A 20,769-nucleotide genomic window follows, 5' to 3' on the forward strand; every position below is an offset into this window, starting at 1 on the left:
ACTCCCTTTCCGGAGAGGTCTTTCTCTCCTCCACATTCAGTGTCTCCATTCTGATTCTTCTGTGGAACCAAATGTTTTCTAGGGCTAATTCTGCACTCAGGACGTATTTTTATGAGGAAGAGATGAATCATTCTAGCTTTGGTATTGCTGCATGTGAGATCCTGTTGGCATTGAACTTTGTATCCAGGGGGATGGCTGAGCATCTGGCCTTGACATTTGAGCAAGCACCGTATCTCTAGCTCTATCTCTGACTGTTGAATGACCACTGGAGGGAGCTAGTGGAGCTCTGGTGGAATATGGCACTTCCTGTTTGCACTCAGTTCCTGTTCTGGGGGGGGGGGGAAATAATCACTGTTGCTTAGCAACAAGGAAGCCAATCATGCCTGCGTCTCATTCCTCTGTCACTAACCCCAAGTGAGACATAGAACATAAAGTCTCCTTCAGATATTATATACTGTAACGGTTTGGAACTTACTGGCCACTTGAAATGTGGCCTGTGATCTCATTATTTTAAATGGATGGAACTTGAGAATCTCATCCTGAGTGAGGTAACCCAGAACCAGAAGGACACGCATGGTATGTACCCACTTATAAGTGGACATTAAATGAGGATGACCATGCTACAACCCACAGGCCCAAAGAAACTGGGTAATAAGGAGGTCCTGAGGGAGGATGTGTGGATCTTCCTCAGAAGGGGAAACTAAATAGGTGAATGGAGAGAGGGAACTGGGTAGGAGAGGAGGTGAGGAGGGGAACAGGGATGACGATCAGATCTAGGGAGAAGTGGAGTGAGAGAGGCCTGGGAGTGAGAATGGAAACTTGGGGGAGGGTGCACCTCTGCTGACTAGCTAGAGGCCTGGGATGGGAGAGGATACTGGGAATCCATGGGAGTGACTTTAACTTAGATTCCTACCAGAGGGGGATATTGGGACTGAAATAGGGGACTCAAGACAGACCACATATTCAGTGTACTTGCTAAAAGGACTCATGTGACTCAGTGTATCTTTGTACTCATGGCTCAGGTTTTACGATAGCAAAAGGATGGCCAATAAGACCAACGGGGAAATAGGGTCTGGAGAAATCTGTGCACAGACATCCTTATGTACTTTTCCTCTTTTGAGGGGACATACTACTCTACCCTTTCATGGGAATAACGTGCACACTCCCTAGGTAGTATATGTTATCCAAGAAAGCTTAGAGCACAAGGTTGTTCCTGGAGACCGCTTACTAAACACCCACTGCCTATCACGCACCAAATTCCAGGCTCTCAGGAAAACAAGCATTGTAGGCTTCATGGCTTGTACGAATTCGTTAGGCACAGTAAACCAGAACCATCCTGGTCATTTGGAGAACATATCAGGTGCCATATTACTTTTGTATTTCTGCTTTAACAAATTATTCCAAGCATAACTCCAGAATCTGGGCAGCTGGTTCAGGTAGACTATGAATCGAAGGCCTGCCTGTCTTTAAAAACCACAAACAAAATCTGTGTTAACCAAACTATTTTTAATTACCTCACATCCAGAGACTTAAGGTATACAGCCTTATCATCTTAGAGTTCAGCAGGTCAGAAAGGTAACCTTGGGTTAGAATGCAGGTGTTGACAGGGCCACAGTCCTTTCTGAGGTGCTAGGACTCCAGTTTCTGTTTGCTTAGGCTGTGTGGTAGAATTCAACTCTTTGGGGATTATAGGCCAGAAGTCTATTTCCTTATCAATAAGGGGGATGGGGGAGGCTAAAATGGCCTTCTGGTTTTTATTTCTCCTCTGAAAGGAAGATTCTTGTAGAAATAGAGAATTCTAGATCTCCATGTAAAAACAGTGACTAGTCTTGGTTTTACAGATGCTGCACGGCTTAGCACTCCAGCCACTCTGACGTCAGCTTCTCCAGGCCACCACATTCCTTAACTTGTGGCTTCATCTTCAAATTCAAAACCAGAACACCGGAGGATTTCTCAGGTCTCATCTCTCTAGTCTCCCCTAGGAAAGGGTCACCCACCTTTATGAATTTACATGAGTGGGCTGGGCCCACCCAGATGAGCCAGAGTAATTCTTCCACCTAAAATCCTATAACCTTAACTACATCTTCAAAATCCCTTCTCAATGGGAAGCAACAGGCTCTGGGGATTGAGATGCAAACAACTTTGAGTGGGGACCCAAGAAAGGGCACATTTCAAAAGGTTTTGGTCTTGCGGCTGTTGCGGTAAGAATTTTGCATATCCATCCATACGGAAAGAAAGATGCATGCTATGTGTTGACTTAGAAACTTAGACCCAGGGTCAGCCCACAAAGACACCTTATTACGAGATTCCAGTATGACATACACACCCAGACTTTGAGACTGGGCAGGGCTGTCTATTCTCCCTTCAAAATCCTGTTAGGAGGGAAGCTTAGGGAATGGTTACGTGCTGACGATTAGTACAGGGTAGAAAATACAGTCTACTAAAATTTCTTAGCTAGGTGCCATGAGCAAATTATTATTGTGATTTTGTGATTTTTATCTTCTCTAATATTTCCAAGCACAATCTTACTGTTTTAGAGATTTAAATATATATATATATATATATATATATATATATATATATATATATATAATCACTTGGGGACCAGAGTGGCTAGTGTGCCAAGCACTAAAACATTTGTAAAAACCAAGACTAGAATTCTCTATTTCTACATGGAGCTTCCTTCCAGAGGAAAATTAAGAGAAGAGTGAGAAGCCCATTTTAGGGCCTCTCTAGTCCCCTTCCTGTTTTTGAGACAGGGCCTTACTCAGATTATTGGTGATGCCCCTGGCCGCCTTGGCATTTTGTGAATTCTTATCTCTTAATGAAAAAAAAACGTACTTCTCCTTCATGTTATGGAGGTGTGATATTGTGAATTATTAGCCTTTGTGTGTCACCTCCACCTCCAGCTTGTCCTTCTACCCCAGCCCTGCTGCAGTGACAACAGGCGGAAGGCTTCTGACTCAGAGTAGAGATATTTCAGCAGATACTCTCATAGAATCAGAGACCTCAGGTTTTAAGTCACAAAAGGAAATTTGCAAAACAGAACTGCTATTTTAAAAAAAAAAGGTATAAGATTTCAGGTCTTTTGAATTTGATGAAATAAGGAACTATAGAGAGGCATAGAAATATATGTGGCCTGCAAAAGGGATTTGGAGCCATCCCAGACAAGATGACCATCCTATGAGGAAGAGAGAGCTGATGGGGAGCCGGGAATGCAGATGACATTCAAGGCTAAGGGACTTCGATCAGCATTTCAGACTCCATTGAAACATTAAATAGAATCTCTTTTCTGCTTCCCTCTTTTCCTCTCTCCCTCTCTCCCTCCTTTTCTTTTCTTTCTCCATAATGGATTTGGGTTCCTTTTTGTCTCCAAATATTACAGTAATGTGTCCTGGGGGTCTCCAATTTCCACCCAGTTATCTTTTCATCTGGACTTTGGGATTGAAAAAATAAAGGTGATCTGTGGTGTTCCTGAAAGGCCAACATGGATGTGATGGGGTAGAAACCGTTGGAAGCCAGAGGCACGTGCTGGGTTTGTAAAAGTGAGAGTCTAAGAGTCCTTGGCAAAATCGATTTAGGGCTACTGCCCCAAATCACACTTCACAGCTTTGATGGTGACTTGCAAATGAAAATTCTCCTTTTCCCATCGCTAGAATAGCCATGAGCTCTCCTGTCAGAAAGACACAGTGTCTAGATCACGAATCAGCAGAATGCTTCAGTACACCTACCGTCAGAACAATTTGTTCTAGGGTTCATCTGTCCTCCAGGAGACACGTCAGGCTCTTACAGGTTTTTGTTTGTTTGTTTGGCTTTTTTTTTTTTTTGGTGGAAGAACGCCTAGTCAAGACCAAATTGTGAGGCATCAGAATCAGGACAGATTAAAAGGACCAACTCAATGATGTGTAATCTCTTCCTAGCACTGCTAACACCTCAAGACTCCTAACGTGACAACACTCTGAATTTCAGGGACGTTGCCCATGTGCATTAAAGAAAAAACTAAAATAAGAATGACCTCGGAGCACCATCTAGCATGATTAAAAGCCCACCCGGACTGCAGAGATGCACACCAGGGCAAAAGGAGTCTCTCCGAACAACAAGCGAACGGGAATGTACTAAATGGTGTTGCTTGGGTACAGTTTTTAAGGGAGAGGAGGTGGCATGTGATATGACTCTCAGGCCATTCTGATACATAAAGGGTTTTAGCAGGAGGGAATCATGATCTGCGTTTTATTAGCTGTGTGCCCTATGAAAACACATTCGCAATCTCCACACCATACTACCCTTGCCTATGGAGTGGGGAAAAAAATACCCAGAGAACAGCATTATTGGCAAGAATGAATTTGAAAGTGCTTTCTACAGAAATCGATTTTTAAATGAGACATACTCGTGGGTTACCACTCTTCCTCCTGCAAATGAATAGCTGTATTAAATAAAGAGTAATTAGGTAAGATTTAGGGTAGTGGGCACTTTGCTCCCCCTCCAAGAATACGTGTACACTGTAGCTTCTATAACATAATATGGAGCTCCATTCTGCATGTGTGTTAAGGGATAATTTTCACAGGTAATTTGGCTTTGTGTGCTGTAAAGTAACGGTGACAATGGTGATGAGGACAGCTCTGTGTGCTTGCAGAGCCAGTAGTCGGCACATTTATCTCATCTGTTGTTGATAAAGCCCTCCTCTCACTCTTGTAAATGAAATGAAGCTATTGGTGGGTCTGCAGTGTTTGGTTGCCATGGTTTGAATTCGTTTCATAAGCTGTTGCTTGGCAATCCCACGCGTCAGCTGGCCCTTTTTTTTTTTTTCCTCAGCACTCTCGCCACACGCTGTCTGAAGTATAATGAGACTGAGGCTGGGCAAGGGAGGACAGCAGTCCCCAAGCACTTTCTGTCTTCCCACACAGTCCTGTTGATTACCCCGATGCCTGATAAATGCATTGGTAACAGAACCTTTGCAAGTGATTGCAAAGGTGGGGTTTAGGATCCATATTCTGTTCTGCCCTAATGTTTCCTTTAGCCTTCTACTTAGAACCTTGCGTCACCATGTCCTAGAGTGGTTACACAGAAGAGAAAATCCATTTGAGGCACCTGGACACAGTAGGTTTTCAGTAGCTTTGACCTGTCCTGAGAAGGAAAACGGATGGTGGGGTTTGGCTTTGCTTGTTCTGTTGTAAAATCATCTGACGATGTTTGGATTTAATTTGTACAGTTGTAACCCACTTTCCACTTTGCATAGTATGAGTGGGGCTACTGTAAATCTGTAGAGCAAAATAAAAATTTATAAATATAAGCTATGAGAGCCACGAGTGGGTAGGGGATGGGGTTATTACGATTAGAAGACCATAACTATGGATGATGCAAATGGGAAAGATCAACAGGCCCAGCAGGTATCTCCTCTCAGTCTCTCTGTCTCTCTCCCTCTCCCTCTCTCCCTCTCCCTCTCTCTCTGTCTGTCTCTGTCTGTCTCTGTCTCTCCCTCTCTCTCTCCTCTTTTCTCCTCCTCCTCCTCCTCCTCCTCCTCCTCCTCCTTTTCCTCTCTCTCTCTCTCTCTCTCTCTCTCTCTCTCTCTCTCATTTTTTAAGACAGGGTTTCTCTGGTGCTGGAAATAGAGTCCTGGAAGTCACTTTGTAGATTAAGCTGACTTCAAACTCACAAAGGTCAACCTGCCTAGGCTGGGATTAAAGGTGCACACCATGTCTGATTATTTTTTTCCAGTAGCAGTAGGCATCCACTCTTAGGAAGAAAATCGTAATTGATTTTAGTTGCCAGTTTTCATGGTGTCCATATTCCTCCAAGGGCCCCGGGCCAAGTTACCAATGGTACTCTTCAATGGAATGTGGAGTTGGAAAGAGTTGCTTATCTAATAGCCCTTTGGAACCCTACCTTATCACTGAACTAATCCAGTTTCTAGAAGGAGCTTTACTGTTTTTTTTTCTCCTTTGTGGACATTTCCCGAAATCTCCTGTTTTTATGGCAGTTTGAAAAGAGACGGGTCTTGGGAATGCTCTCTTGGCCGTCAACTGGAAAGAATGTGGCCAAGGGAATGTCTGTTGTGCAAGCCCAGTATGTTCCTTTACGTGCTGGTTCATGTGCTCTTTTCTTGCCTAACATACACACAAGCTGAGTTTAGCCCCCAGCACAGCATTCACCCATTAGGTAAAGAAGAAATTCAGTGAGTCCCACCCTAAAGTTGTTTTCTCTACTTTAACTTTGGCGTAGTCATCTGATTCTGAGAGCTGGAGCAAACCACCATGCGTATGGACATTTCTATGTGTGGGTGATCAGTTTCAAGTGTCAGGCAGCGAAGGTCACTTGGACGGAGAGAGGCACCTGGCCTGACCAGTTCTTAGCAAAAATGTCATATGTATATTACATTTCACTCAATTCGTTTTGTCTTTTTTTTTTAAGATTTACTTATTTATTTTGTATAGGAGTACACTGAAGCTGTCTTCAGACACACCAGAAGAGGGCACCAGATCTCATTACAGATGGTTGTGAGCCACCACGTGGTTGCTGGGATTTGAACTCAGGACCTCTGGAAGAGCAGTCGGTGCTCTTAACCACTGAGCCATCTCTCCAGCCCCATTTCACTCAATTCGTACTGTGTGTCCCCTTCCTGTTTTTCACCTGACAGTGTCTAGTGGAATGACTTCTACAGATAGACACCCCCCCAAATGCAGTGATCCCCTAAAAACGAGCTGATAAAATTCTATGATGTTTACCTTGAGAAATCAGATCAGACACAATGTAGCTCTGTGAGAGGACCAAGCCCACCTAACAGAGCATTTTTTTTAAAAAAAAGTTTCTTCTTTTGTTTTGTTGGTGAGAGGGTTACTGCAAAGTTATCAACTTCAATAAAATTAATTAATGATCCCAGTTCTGAAGAAAGTATTCAGTAGTGGTTAGAGCATACATGTAGACAGGAAGAAGGGAAAGAAATTGAAATGTCCCAGCAAGAACAAGTAGAAGGTTTTGATCACCGGAGATGGGAAAGGAATCCTTGGGAGAGAAAATAATGTCTGAGGACTTTTTAGGCAGATTCTGCTGGGGCAGTTCCCCTAGTACATCTTTCCTAGGAAAACTTTGGTGCATCCCTAGAATGTCCATATATCTGGTGGGAAAGGATTGTCTGTGATAAGTGACTTTGAACGAGATCAAGATGTAAATCTGGAGAAAATCAGAGGCTGCAGGTCAGAAGAGGAGAGACTCTTGTGTAAATGAGAGAGCATCATTTCTATGAAAAGATGTAGTGTTCAGTCCAGCATGGTGATGCACAATTTTAATCCTGGCACTCGGGAGGCAGAGGCAGTAGGATCTTTGAGTCTGAGGCCAGCCTGTTTTACATTTAGGGCCAATATCCAGACAATAGAAGAATATGATTCTAATTAATTTTGAAGAAATATTGTTCCATGATAAGATCTGAAATTTTATTCCTAGCTCTGATTTATTTGAAAAAGAAGGGTGGCGTATCTGAGATGGCTCAGTCTCTAAGATTCACTTGACATTGCTATGGCACGAGATGGTTGCTAGGAGCAGGTGCTTAGCAACAGATTATGGTCCTCGATGCTTACCACACTGCTTTCATGCAGGCGACTACTGGAGCACCAGAATTACTACTTGACTCCCCCACACCACCACAATGGTTGTGGCATCTTAATAGTCTGTTTTATTTTCTGCCTTATAAAAGGGGGGTAAATACTGAGGTGCTGAGGTGGTCTAGAGAAAGTGGGCATTCATTGGCCGGCAAAACTATTAAATCTGGTTTTACAGAGGAAAAATTAAACTTCTATTGTTGTACCCCAGTAAAGTTAGGTCATTTTTTTCCAAAAATTTGAGATGGGTTTTCTCTGTGGAGACCTGAAACTTGCTCTGTAAACCAGGCTGGCCTCAACCTCAGAAATCTGCCTGCCTCTGCCTCCTGAGTGCTGGGATTAAAGGTGTGAGCTGCCACTGCCAGGGGTTTTTATTTGATCATTTTTGCGTTGTGTCATGTTTCATCTGCTATAGGATATACCTATAGCATTTGGTACCTTAACCAGCACAGGGAAGGATCAAAGATTTTCATTCATTTCATACTTAATTCATGCTCTTGGATTTTGCTTCTCCAAACTTTCCAACTCTGAAACACATTTCAGAGAACCATGCTCCTGGGGGGACAAAGGGACCAAGAGGAGGAGGCAGGCAAGTGGGAGAAGAGGATCAAATAAAATGAAGTGTATATGAAAACAACACAACTTTGTATGCTGCTTTCCAAAAGCCTAATAACAGAAAGTGAAACCGTGTAGAAAGAATTCCTGGGTTGATAGTGGAGGACTACTTTACCAAGTAATCCAATACTAGGCTCCAATGGGGGGGTGCTTAGGACTTTGGGGGTTCAAAAATGTTTGGTATAGGCACATGGTTGATAAGAGGTTAGAAAATGCAAGCCAAAGGTAGACAAGCAGCTGGGGTGCTTAGACATGTAGGGAGGAGGAAGGGCTGAACAGACACCCTTTCAGGGAACTGCTGTTTCTGCAGTTGTGCCTCATCTGTACGGTCTACCATTCTTTGCATACTTCTCTTTGAACTGCCCAAGATCCTCACAGTCCGATAGGTCTTTAGCTAACACCCGCAAGTGTTGCAAACAAAGGCATTTTACCCAGGAGTGTGCATTTCACATTCTCTGAATGATGGGTCACAGTCCATGGACTAGGGGTGGGGTGAGAATGCAAAGCAAGCCAGAGCACGGGCTAGAAATTGCTCACTCTGAGGAGGACTCACAGTCTGACTCTTCTACAGCGCGGCGCAGTTTCAGATGTCCCAAGGAGTAGGAGGATCTCTTTAACACACACACTCTCAGGCCAGGTACTTTTGTGGTGTAGTGAGAGTTTTGGTTTCTTCAAAACCACAGAAATGTTACGTGAATGTTTTTTTTTTTGTTGTTGTTGTTTCAATCCCACGTGTGGGAGGATATGGGACTGCTTCAGACTGTTCGCAGCAGCTAACTCTGATTTATCTTGTGTTCTGGCAGGGGCGTGATTTTGCCAGCTAAAGGCCGTTTACACTCGGAGTTCTGCGGACTCGTCAGAGGTTGTAAAAATGCCGGAGCCACGAAAGCCAGCAAAGAGCTGTTGCTCGCCTTGCTGCTGCTGCTGCTGCTGCTGCCGTCCCTGCCCGTGCTGCAGCTGCTACTCCTGCTGCTGCTGCTGCTGCTTGTTGCTGATTGTTGCCGTTGCGGGTTGCTGTTTGCTGTTTGCTGCGGGCTGGATTGCTGGATTGCTGATTGCCGGTCGGCGATATCCCGAGGATGAAGATCAAACTTGCCCCAAGGAATTCAACAACCCTAAGAAGTAGTCTAATGATTTCAATATCCCCTCTCCCCCTCTGACCTTTCTCTCTTACCTTATGTTGGGGGATTGGAAGGGTGGTAGGAAAAAGAACCCAATAAAGTAGCCAAAAGTAAAGTTACTTTGTGGGTTATTTTCGCTTTTAACGTCTTTCTAAAGATAATTTATGCATTCTATTTGTCCCCTTCACTCTTTTCTTCTTTTAGATCCAATACTTGGGTGTTAAGCAAAGAACGGTGTAGTATTTTTTTACTTGATCATTTTATTGTGATAGGAAAGATGTTGTGTGTAATTAAAAGCAAATTTTATTGAGAGTAAGGGACTCAAATTGCCCAGAGAAAGGAGTTTCTCTATTCGCTCAGAACTCCTTTACTTTCATCTGTGCTTTGTGGGTCCTGCAAAAAAGTATATGTACCTTATAGGCATTAATGAGTGTTCTTCAAAACAAGGGTGAGATGTTGGAAAGGAGACTATATTGGTGTCTATAAAGACTTTATTTTGATTAGTACATAAACCCAATTTCAGTTGTACATAGCAAAAATTAACACAGACGCTTTCAGAACCATTGCAATGTTTAAAAGCGCAGGCATTAGACTTGGGACAGCTAAAAGAACCATTACAGCAGGAGGACACCTCTGCCACTGCTGGCAAGCTGGACGTTTTTCTCTTGACAGCTGTGTGCAGGATCAAATAATCTAAAAGTAAACCCCAAGATTAGTAATCTTCGGTGACAGATTTTGGATTGGGAAGCAGACCGTCTCAACTGTGATATGGAGAGGCGGAAACTGGCACCATCATATCTGTTGTTTCAGAACCACAGTAGCGAGATGGACAGTGCTCCTATTACCACGGTTCTCCCTACCTGACTGCATTTTGAAAGGTAATTTTCACATGAGTATATCTGATTAGCAGAACCTAAATTACATACATTTTCTTGTTTCAGAGAAGTAATAGAGCCTTTGGCTTTCTAGCCTCTATTATAATGGAAGGCACATTATAAATGATGAGAAAAGATGTTTATCAAGCCAATTACGGAGTTTGCAACCAATTATTGCCTGCCTCGAAAGTGGCTTGCATCCCTGACCCTGACACACTGAGACCAGTCTTTCATGATGCAAAAACGGGTACAAATTAGATAAAAGCTTCAATTTTGAAGCAAAGCAAAAACATAATATCCCTGGACTGAGAAACATTACGCTTAATAAACCCTGCCCTGCTGGAAATGATAAAGGCAATCAAAAATATAACAAGCCTAGATGTATAGAGCGAGGGGACATTTCTGAGGAAGAAAGTAACATTTGAAAATATAAATTCTGAGAAAAAGTGCAATAACAAGTCGTGAAAGCCATTGGGTGTGTTTTTACAGCAGGAAAAATAATTTGCAGGGCACATTGCATTGCCCATGTTTGTCTGTGGTGGAGACAGAGGAACGAGACTCCAAGATGAACGATATAAGAAAGAACACAGAATAGCCGAGTGTGTTCTTGCACATCTGTAATCCCAGTATTTTAGAAGTGGAGGCAGGAGAATTGTGGTCACCCCCCCCCCCGCCTCTGCCTCTCTCTCTCTCTCTCTCTCTCTCTCTCTCTCTCTCTCTCTCTCTCTCTCTCACACACACACACACACACACCCCACAGTAGAATACAACTGAAATCCTACTACTGTGGTGGCCGGGCAGGAAGGTCATGAATTGGTAGCTGCATGGCTGCATGGTTCAAATAGCAAAAGTACTGGGAAATGTGACAACAACAAGGATGAAACTTGAGGACATTATGCTAATTCTAAGACAGATACAGTGTGATTCTACTTATATGTGGACTGGAAAATAATCAGATTGGAGCAGAGAGTAACTGAGGCTGGGATGGAGGCAGAAATGGGAAGCTGCTATTCAGGGTGGGTTTCACAGGGCAACGGGAATGTCTTACATATTCACTGTGGAGCATGGTGCTTTCAATTACCAACCCTATAGTGTACATTTAAAAACTATTGTGAGAGGAGGCCTCCCGTTAAATGTCCTTACCTCAAAAGAAGCTGCAGACTGATGGCACTTTGGAAAAGCACTTCTAAACAGAATAGGAATAATTAACTTATTATGGATATTAGATTTACAATCTAAAAGAATGATAAATCACCCCCCTCAAATTTTGAAATGCATATAATTATCAATACACACACACACACACACACAGAGAGCTTAAAAAGTTTAAAACATGCTACACAAGGTTAAAAATTTAATCAAGTTATCTCCAAGTGGAAACTCTAGTAACATTCATAATTTTGACACAATATTATATAGTATCAAAATAATCTCAGAGACTAATAAAAAGTGGCGCAAAAGAAATGTATAATGTAAAAGCATTAAAACCTCACGAGCAAGAAAGAACAGGAGCAAAACTGTTCCTCAGAGACAGAAACCGTAGCTGCAGGCATTCATTGTCAGTCTATACAAACTCAAAAAGGTTGATGAAAACTGTAAAAAGCAAAGAGATGAAATACTATTACTTATCCTCAAATGAAATTGAAATGAGAGACTTTTAAAAACTGGGCTGCCTTGTTTGGCCTCAGTGGAAGAGGATGTGCCTGGTCCTATAGTGACTTGGTGTGCCAGGGTGCCTTGGTACAGGAGAGAAGCTCCCACTTCTTGAAGAAGGGGGGGGGGGAAGAGGCCCTGTGAGGAGGGCACTGGGAGGAGAGGGGCGACTTCGATCAGGACATAAAGTGAATAAATAAATTAATGGAGAAAAAACTACACGAAGAACATTTGTTTTTGGGTTTTGAAGCATTACAAGGAAAGAACTCTCTTAAACTGGCCTCAAAGGTGTTTGCATTTACTGAAGGAGTTTAGTGATCAGAAACATTTTGTTAGATATAATTAAAAAGTTTCATACATTTATGTACATTTCCTAATGGTCACACTGAAAATACCTTTTGAAATAATTCCCCTGTATCTCCTCCAAACTGGGGTTCTCATATCGATTCTTCGCACCATTAACTGATCCCCCCTCCCCCCAGCAAGGCTCAGCACAGTTTCCAGCAGTGTCTTCCACAACAGGGATGGTACCATGAACACACCAAGACTGTGATAGCACGCAAAAGACCTGCACACATTCAAGCCAGAAAAAGAATCCAGCACTAGGGAGGGAAGGTGGGCACAAAGCCCAACCCATAACCAAGAAACTATTTGTAATTAGTGCCTGCTGGGAGGAGAAAAATCAGTTTTCTCCAGTGGAATGACACTGGGTATATAGACACACTCCACTGAGGCTTCACGCTCAGTAGTAGTTGACTAACCCAAAATGGGTTCTGGATTTTTATATGCTTTTTGTTGTTATGGTTTTTTGATTTTTTTTTTGGTTTAGTGTTCTTTCTTTCTCTCTCTCTTTCTTTCTCTCTCTCTCTCTCTCTCTCTCTCTCTCTTTCTTTCTTTCTTTCTTTCTCTCTTTCTTTTTTGATCAGGAGGGAAAGAACATGAAGGTGAGTATGTAGGGAGGTAGAGAGGTCTGGGAGGACTTGGGGAAGAGAAAGAATATTATCAAAATATATTGTATAAAAAACTTTAAAAATAATAAAAGTGTAATAAAAAAGAAATTGGGCATATAGGAAACATAACATAAAATTAAAATGGACAAAAAAGTGTGACCTACTATTTTAAATGGAATTTTCATCCAAGCTCTTTCTAAGTTATAAGTTTTGACCAGGAATTTTCTTACTTGGTCTGTGGAAAGCAATCTTGTTAAAGATATGGCAACAAAACAAAACAAAACAAAAAAATATTTTTCTTGTTTTGAGCTCAAAATGCACATGACTGTGGCTATGCACGAAATGTGGAATTTCAATAACTCCTCTGTTTTACGTTAACTATTACTTCACAGCAAAAGATGGTTCCGCGGATTGCTGTTTCTAGCCTGGGGGCTGTCGTTCTTTGCGCTCATATACCTTTGAGACTTTTTTGTTTCGCAAGTTTGCCTTCATATTTCTTTGTGGAAAAAATGATCATGGAGACCAGCATGACAAACTATTATGTACAAAGAAGTCAGCTTCAGTGTTAGGAAGGCACGATCTACTTTCTTTGAGCAATTTATCCACCAACCTATACCACACCCTCCCCATGCAATTGTTCTTAGTCAACTCATAGACACACATTCTATTCAACAGCTGTCTTGAAAACAGACAGATGGGGTTGGGGATTTAGCTCAGTGGTAGAGCGCTTGCCTAGGAAGTGCAAGGCCCTGGGTTCGGTCCCCAGCTCTGGAAAAAAAAAAAGAAAAAGAAAACAGACAGATGTTCTTAAAATGAACGCATCACATTATTACAAGCCTCAGGTATCAACACATATCCTACCATGTTCAAAGTTTCCTACTGTATAAAAAGGTGTTGTAGGGAGTTTTTTGTTGTTGTTGCAGTTGTTTTTGAAATTATGATTTGTAAAAAGTTCAAATGTGACACAGCCCTGTTTCAAATCTATTAGCTTTCCTATTCATCTTTTTTTCTGGATTATTTTATGACAATTTAAAATGTTTTTTTTAATGTTATATACGTGTGCGGGTGTGCCTCTGTGTGTGTCTCTGTGTGTGTGTGTGTGTGTATGCCTGTGAGTGTACATGTGTTCATGTGAGTGTGTACCACATGTGTATAGGTCCATGGAGGACAGAAAGGGACATTGGGACATCTGGAGCTGGGGTCAGTTAGGAGTTGCCTGATATGAGTTCTGGTAAATGGGCTTGGTTCCTCTGGAAGAGCAGAAAGTCCTCTTAGCAGCTAAGCCATCTCCGGTCATTCTTTCTTAGCTCTGTCCCATTCCTGTGCCCCCCTCTCCCCTCCGCTCTCAATAAGGCCCTCTCTCACATTGAATTTGCTGTTTTGTTTACAGCTCTAACTAATCTCAGTAGGAGCTGTCTCTGAAGGGAAGCAGTCTTCCAGCCGTAAATATCTGGGGAGAGAGCTCTGATGGACATTTTCTCACAGACTATCAACATCCTTATATGGCCTAGAGCCTTTGCCATCCCTCTGAACTTCACCCTGGGGTGGGGGGAGGCAATGCCATTTTCCCATGGGTCTGAGGCTCTGATCCTTGACATGGCTGGTTCACATCAGCAACTCCCAGTTTGCTCACGACTGCACACGCTCAGGGCTTCCACTGCTTCCCGTGGGATTCCATGAGTCCCTTCCTCATCCTCAGGTGACAGGCTCAGTGCTCTGAGCATGCCCAGTGCCCTGACTCCAGCTGCTGGGCACTAATGATTGCAATGGCTGTGTGGTGTCCAGAAGATGGCATTTCACAGCCACTGTCTTTGTGTTCGGGCTCTTCTTTCTGCTTCCTTTTCTGCAATGTTCCCTGAACCTTGCCTTAGAGGGAGTGCTATGTGTCCTAGTCAACGAGCTCTCAACTCTCACTCACTCTCAGCATTGCAAGGGGCTGAAAATCTATATACACTGACACTCACTGCAAAGAAGCTTCTAATTAAGGCTGAGAGTAGCCTTTGTCTATGGGTAAAAACACAAAATGTAGAAGGCAGTTTGGTGGCACGCCAATTCAGCAAGACAATAGTCGTAAGTGCCCCCCCGCCACCTATGATCTTTCCAGCCATATGTTTGTGACCCAGTTCAGCACCAGGCATGTATTTCCTGTTGTCAAGTGCAAATCCAGCCCAAGGGCAGTTAGTTACCTTCATAACAGTCGTGTCACTCTTGTGCCACTGGCACATCTTGTAGAGCAAGCAGGCTGGCATTTGTAGTGGTTTGAATGCAAAGTATCTCCCATAGGTTCAGATGTTTGAATACCTGGTGATGCTGGCTGGGGAGGTTATGGGAGCATTAGGAGGTAGAGCCTTGTTGGAGAAGGTACATCACTGGGGGAAGGCTTTAGGACTTTACAGTCTTACTCTGCTTCCGGTTTGCTAGCCCTGCTTTGTGTTTGAGGTTGAATATGTACTCACTCAGTTTTCTACGCCACCTACTGACTGCCATCCCTCTCTCAGCATATAAACTCTCTGGAGTTGTAGGCCCCAATCAAATTTGTCTACATATAACTTGTCCTAGACATGGTATTTTATCAGAGCAACAAAAAATAGCTAATAGAGCATTGTCATTTATAGGGTTGACAGGTGATTAAGACCGTCAGCGAATTTTCACTCTCAGAAGCCTGAACAGTACCTTCAAGCAGTATGAAAACTAGTCAGGAGGGAGGAAGACTCGAGAACAGTTTCATCCTGATTTCTCTATAACTTGCAACTAAGGTGTACAGTATCTTCAGCAACATGGCCTTAGCATGCAGTTTTAGTGGGCAACAAAATGTAATGCCAAGAACCTGTATTTTTTTTGTGGGGGCACTTCTGGGGCCTTTCTGACCAAGAACTTATAAGGAGGTATCCCAGAGTGGTACAGGGATTTTTCTTAAAAAATGGCTTCTAGGAACACCATTGGATAAGCCATGTACAACATTTTCCTTATAATTCTTTTTTTAAAGTTATATTTCATAATTGGTTAACAAAGTAGCAGGTTTCTGTCCTGGTTGCTATTTTTTTTTTAACTTGACACAGCTAGAGTTATCTGGGAGGAGGGACCTCAATTGTCACCAGATTGTCTGTAGGCAAGATGTTTTTATCATTAATAATTGGTGTGGGAGGGCCCAGCTCACTGTGGGTAGTACCACCACTCAGCCGGTAATCTTGGAGTATACAGGAAAGTAAACTGAGCAGAGCAGTGAACGGCATCCCTCCCTGGCTTCTGCTTCTGTTCCTGCCTCCAGGTTTCTGCCTTGACGTCACTCAGTAATGGAATGTGATGATCTGGGAGTTATAAGATGAAATAAACTCATCCCCCATCCCCTTCCCCCTCCCCATGTTGCTTTTGGCCATGATATCTTATCACAGCAATAGAAGGCATTGTTTTATATATATATATATATGTATATATGTATATGTATATGTATATGTATATGTGTGTATATATATATATATATATATATATATATATATATATATATATATATATATAGTGGATGACCTACGTCTTGGTGAGCGATTGGAGCCACCCACCATTATTGTATGAAGGCCGATCTTTATTTCTAGTAACCTCCCCACATCATACTATAGTTAAAACACTAAGTATGCATACCTCTCAGCAGACACTCTAAAATCTAAGCGGGTATGGAGCAGTATATCTCAAAGCCTTGAAAGATCACTTCTAACACAAATTACCAAGTATGTCAAATCTCTACTTGATAAGTGAAGGAACAAAACCACGTGATGATAAACACAACCCAAAAGAATGGATGACCACTAAGCTATTGAGAATGCAGTAATCACCGATGAAAAACAATGTTCTCCCAACTTCAATACCTTGAGAGATGAGGAATGAGGACAGTATAGCGCATACTAGAACATTAACTACTAGACACAGCATGGAAAGAAAGCAAGCTGACTAAGGCCAGTTATCGGTACTAGACCAAGAAAGCACACAGAGGTAAAAAAGAAACCGAGCAAACAATAAAGAATGAAGAAGATAAGGCAGCTCAAGCTGAGGAGATGTGAGAGAGGAGAATGAATGCAAACAGATAACCTGAAACGATTTCAGCACTTGAGAGAATGAAGCTGGGAAAATTATAGCCCCAGGCCAACCTGTGCCCCATATCGGGAGCCTGTTCAGGGTGGAGAAGGTGCACACAGGACAAATCTGCTTCACGAAATCAGATCTTAAATACAGGGTAAAGTGGAGAAAATGAACAGGAGGAAAATAGAAGCAGAACAGCCTGTATCACTGTTTCTCCTGATTTAAAATCAGATTTTGTGAGATGAGTTTGTCCTGTGTGCACCTTCTCCATCCCCAACAGCCTGTAATTCTAGCATTTGGGGAAGTGGAGGCAGAGGATAAGAAATTTATTGTCATCTTTGGATATACATGACGTCTGAAGCCCTTGTGACCTTGTCTCAAAACAAATGACCAAGGAAAATGAATAAAAAATGTGTATATTTCAACTGTCTTGTCTGGTTTAATCAGTTAGAACTAAAAGTTTCTATCAAAGGCCCACAATCAAAGAAAGAAAATCAAACAAAGAAGAAAAATGAAATGAGAGTACAAATAAAGAACTTTTAATGAAAAATAGCTGGATGTGTTGGTGCCCATGTCTTTAATCACCATAGTCAGGTGGATCTCTGTGAGTTCAAGGCCAGCCTAGTTAGCTGTAGGGTAGCCAGGCCATATATAAGGACCTTGTCTCAAAAAACAAAAACAAAAGCAAAAAACAAAACAAAACATAAAAAACCCAACCAACCAACCAAACAAAAAACCCCCAAACCATTCCGCCAATCAAAACCAAATCAAACCAAACCAACATGCCCCAAAACAAAATAAAGCCTCAAACCCTAACTTTTAATTAAAAATAAAAAGGAAAAAGTCTTGTTTCCCACCCTACTCACGTGTAGCTTTTCTTTTTTGGTTGTTTGGATGGGGTCTACCAGAGAGCAGAACCTTTGCATATGTTTCCCTGCCATTTGAAAGCCAGAATCATGGTGTTTATAAGGTTTCTTCTTCCAGCAAACCTTTTCCCAGGTCATGGACTACTAGTGAACTATTCAGTCTTGGATCATCCCCCGTGTAAAGGACAATCTGCAAGTGAGGATCTCTTCCTTTCTATCGGTCAGCTGTTGAGTGACATAGTCCTCACATGCCACTAGATCATCTGTTTTTTTGGACCCCCACTGCAGTACAATTTACATGAGTTTAGCACTTCCAAGAAGCGTCTAACAAGATGCTTCTAACTTTTGAACATGTGCATTTATGCAGAGGTGAGTATATATAGATCCCAGGAAAGTAGACAGAGGACCACAAGATGAGAAAAGGATATAAATGATACAAAGTGGAAGGGAGATAATTGGGAGTGAGAAGGTTCAGATGAGGAGGGGGTCAAGGAGATAAGAGAGAAGAGGGTAGGGCAACTTCAACCAAAAGTAATATCGACAATTTTTACTGCTGTAGCTCGCCCACCTAGAGCTACGTGGTAAGATCCTATTGCCGAAGCCACTACATGTGTTGAACACAGAGCATAGAGAATTCAAGCTAGAACCAGGCTAGTAGTTCTTTCTTCTGACCAGCTCTTACGATGCTAGGAGATGCTATATAGGCTGCTGCGAGAGAATTCACATCAATAATTTTACTCAGCTGTGGGCTCTGTGCCCAGTAATAGTCTACAATACTGGCGAGGTGAGCACAGTGGGATTATACAGTGGTCTAATAGTGGGAAGTCTGTTATGGGGGTAACCAAACACTTTCTTCCTTTTTTTTTAACTAAAATGGTTTTTAATGGGAACCAGAGATATGGTTACAATTACGGTAGTCTGACTGACACACTCACACACACACACACACACACACATACCGTTGCCCACCCCCCCCAAATATCTATGAGCAATCCTGAATTGTAAGTTTACAAAATAACGAGGGTAACATTGGGTACAGGAAGAGCTGTTCCAGAACTTCAGGAGCCAGGCTAATATGGCCTCTCCCTGCGATCCTGTCTGTGCTCACCCCTGGAGTCCATCTTGCCAGGGCCAAAACCACCTCTGTCCCCACCACCCCGGCCCCCTCTGAAGCCCCCGCGGTCCCCTCCTCGGCCCCGGTAGCTGCCCCGATCATATCCTCCTCTGCCATGCCGATCATCTCCGTAGTTTCCCCCCATATGAGAGCCTCCTGGTCCCCCTCCTGGGCCATCTGGCTTAGGTGCCTTACACTGGTTGCATTCACTTCTCCAAGAGAAGTTCATGTTCTCACATGTAGGATTAGGACACTTCCAGTCCCCAGCTCGTTGCTGTCCTCCACCTCCACCACCTCCACTGGGGAATCCTCCCCGGCCACCACCACCGCTGCCACCTCCTCCATAGCCTCCATGGCCCATGGGTCCTCCTTGCCCTCGGCCTCCACGACCATTTACCCGGTTGAAGTCAGCACGCCGGGTAGCAAATGAAACTTTAATAAGATTCCCAGAGAATTCTTTTCCATCAAACCAGTCGATTGCAGTTTTAGCAGAAGGTGGGTCATCAAATGAGACTGTTGCCTCACCCTTCAACTTGCCAGTTTCCCTGTCTGTATACAAATTAATCATAGGCTGTCCAGTTTTCTCGTTTGTCTTAATAATTCCAATCTGCTTGAAGTAATCCGCCACAGATTCAATTGTAACATTCTCGCCTAGGCCTTGCACGAAGATGGTATTATTGTCTGAATTATCCTGTTCAGAATCATGATGAGATCCTTGATCCCGAGGACCACCAAATTTATTGAAGCCACCACGGTCACTTCCGCCCATGCCGCCTCTGCCTCCTCGGCCACCTCCACGGCCTCTGGGTTCATAGCCACCACTGCTTCGGTTGTAAACACCTCCACCGCCCCTGCCATGGCCCCCACGATCCTGCTGGCCTCCCCCGTAGCCACCACCGCTGCCACCACTCTGGTACTGATTGCCATAACCACCACCGCCATCGCCGCCACTCATAGAGGACTGATCTTGGCCATAGTTGCCTCCACCACCCCCTCCACCACCTCCACTGCCTGCTGTTGTACTGGTTCTGTTGTCCATAACCCTGAGGTGGGTTATAGGAGCTTTGTTGCTGTCCGTAGCTTTGTTGCTGTCCACCATAGCCAGACTGTTGACCATAGCCTCCACTCTGGGGCTGCCCATAGCTGCTGCTCTGAGAACTGCCACCATAACTTCCTGAGGTGCTACTAGGAGCTGGCTGTTGGCCATAACCGGGGTAGGAGGACTGCTGCCCATAAGAAGACTGGGAACTTTGGCTGCTGCCATAGCCACCAGTGGAACCATATCCCTGGGGAGCTGACTGAGTTCCATAGCCTGTGTTTTGGGTCTGTTCATAAGAAGAACCATAGCTGCTCTGGCCGTATCCTGAAGTGTCAGCTGATTGGCCATAACCACTGTAACTCTGCTGGCCATAGGGCTGATTGCTCTGTTGGGAATAGCCCTGCCCAGGCTGGGTAGGATAGGCCCCATAGCTTTGAGTTGCTTGTTGGGTATAGTCGTTTGAAGCCATGTCCACGCACGCGCGCACAGGCCGCTAAGCAACAGGATTCCAGACGACTGCGAAGGGACGCCGCGAGGACTGAGCCAACCAAACACTTTCTAATTGGATTTGAAGGTCCTTTCCACAGGACGGAATTCAAATCCAGTCAAAAGCCCATACCTGGGAAAGCCACGAGCTCTAGTTGAGAAGCTCCTGTTGTTGCTTTGAAAAGAGACATGATGTGCCTGTCGAATTGCCTTCTAGATAGTACTGCAATCATCTTTGTTCAGAGAAGTTTCTTTTTGCGCTGCTCAGTGAATGCAGAGACTTAAAGCTGACCAAAATGTTGGGAAGAAGGGACAGTTGAATGCTCGACCATAAATCGGACATCTATATCGCCCCTTTTAAGGCTCAGGAAACATCGCAGAAGAAAA

General features: G+C 43.4%; 1 long non-coding RNA gene and 1 pseudogene across 4 annotated transcripts; one reads left to right on the plus strand and one right to left on the minus strand.

Annotated features, from left to right (window-relative positions):
- The first annotated feature begins 350 nt into the window (after positions 1–350).
- LOC147998157 (uncharacterized) lies at positions 351–9,443 on the plus strand. Of its 3 annotated transcripts, XR_015646483.1 has the most exons (4): positions 406–576; positions 1,842–1,957; positions 8,779–8,844; positions 9,011–9,443. It is a non-coding gene; the product is annotated as an uncharacterized LOC147998157 (long non-coding RNA). The 3 variants fall into 3 exon arrangements; XR_015646484.1 differs by lacking the exon at positions 1,842–1,957 and having other exon boundaries at positions 365–576; XR_015646482.1 differs by lacking the exons at positions 1,842–1,957; positions 8,779–8,844 and having other exon boundaries at positions 351–576.
- Positions 9,444–18,605: 9,162 nt separating this feature from the next.
- On the minus strand, positions 18,606–20,440 carry Fusl1 (Fus RNA binding protein like 1; annotated as a pseudogene). Its single transcript, XR_015646485.1, has one exon. The product of XR_015646485.1 is annotated as a Fus RNA binding protein like 1 (transcript).
- Between the last annotated feature and the right edge of the window lie 329 nt (positions 20,441–20,769).

The sequence above is a fragment of the Rattus norvegicus genome, chromosome X (assembly GCF_021556685.1).
Source record: "Rattus norvegicus strain SHRSP/BbbUtx chromosome X, alternate assembly SHRSP_T2T, whole genome shotgun sequence".
NCBI classification, from domain to species: domain Eukaryota; kingdom Metazoa; phylum Chordata; class Mammalia; order Rodentia; family Muridae; genus Rattus; species Rattus norvegicus.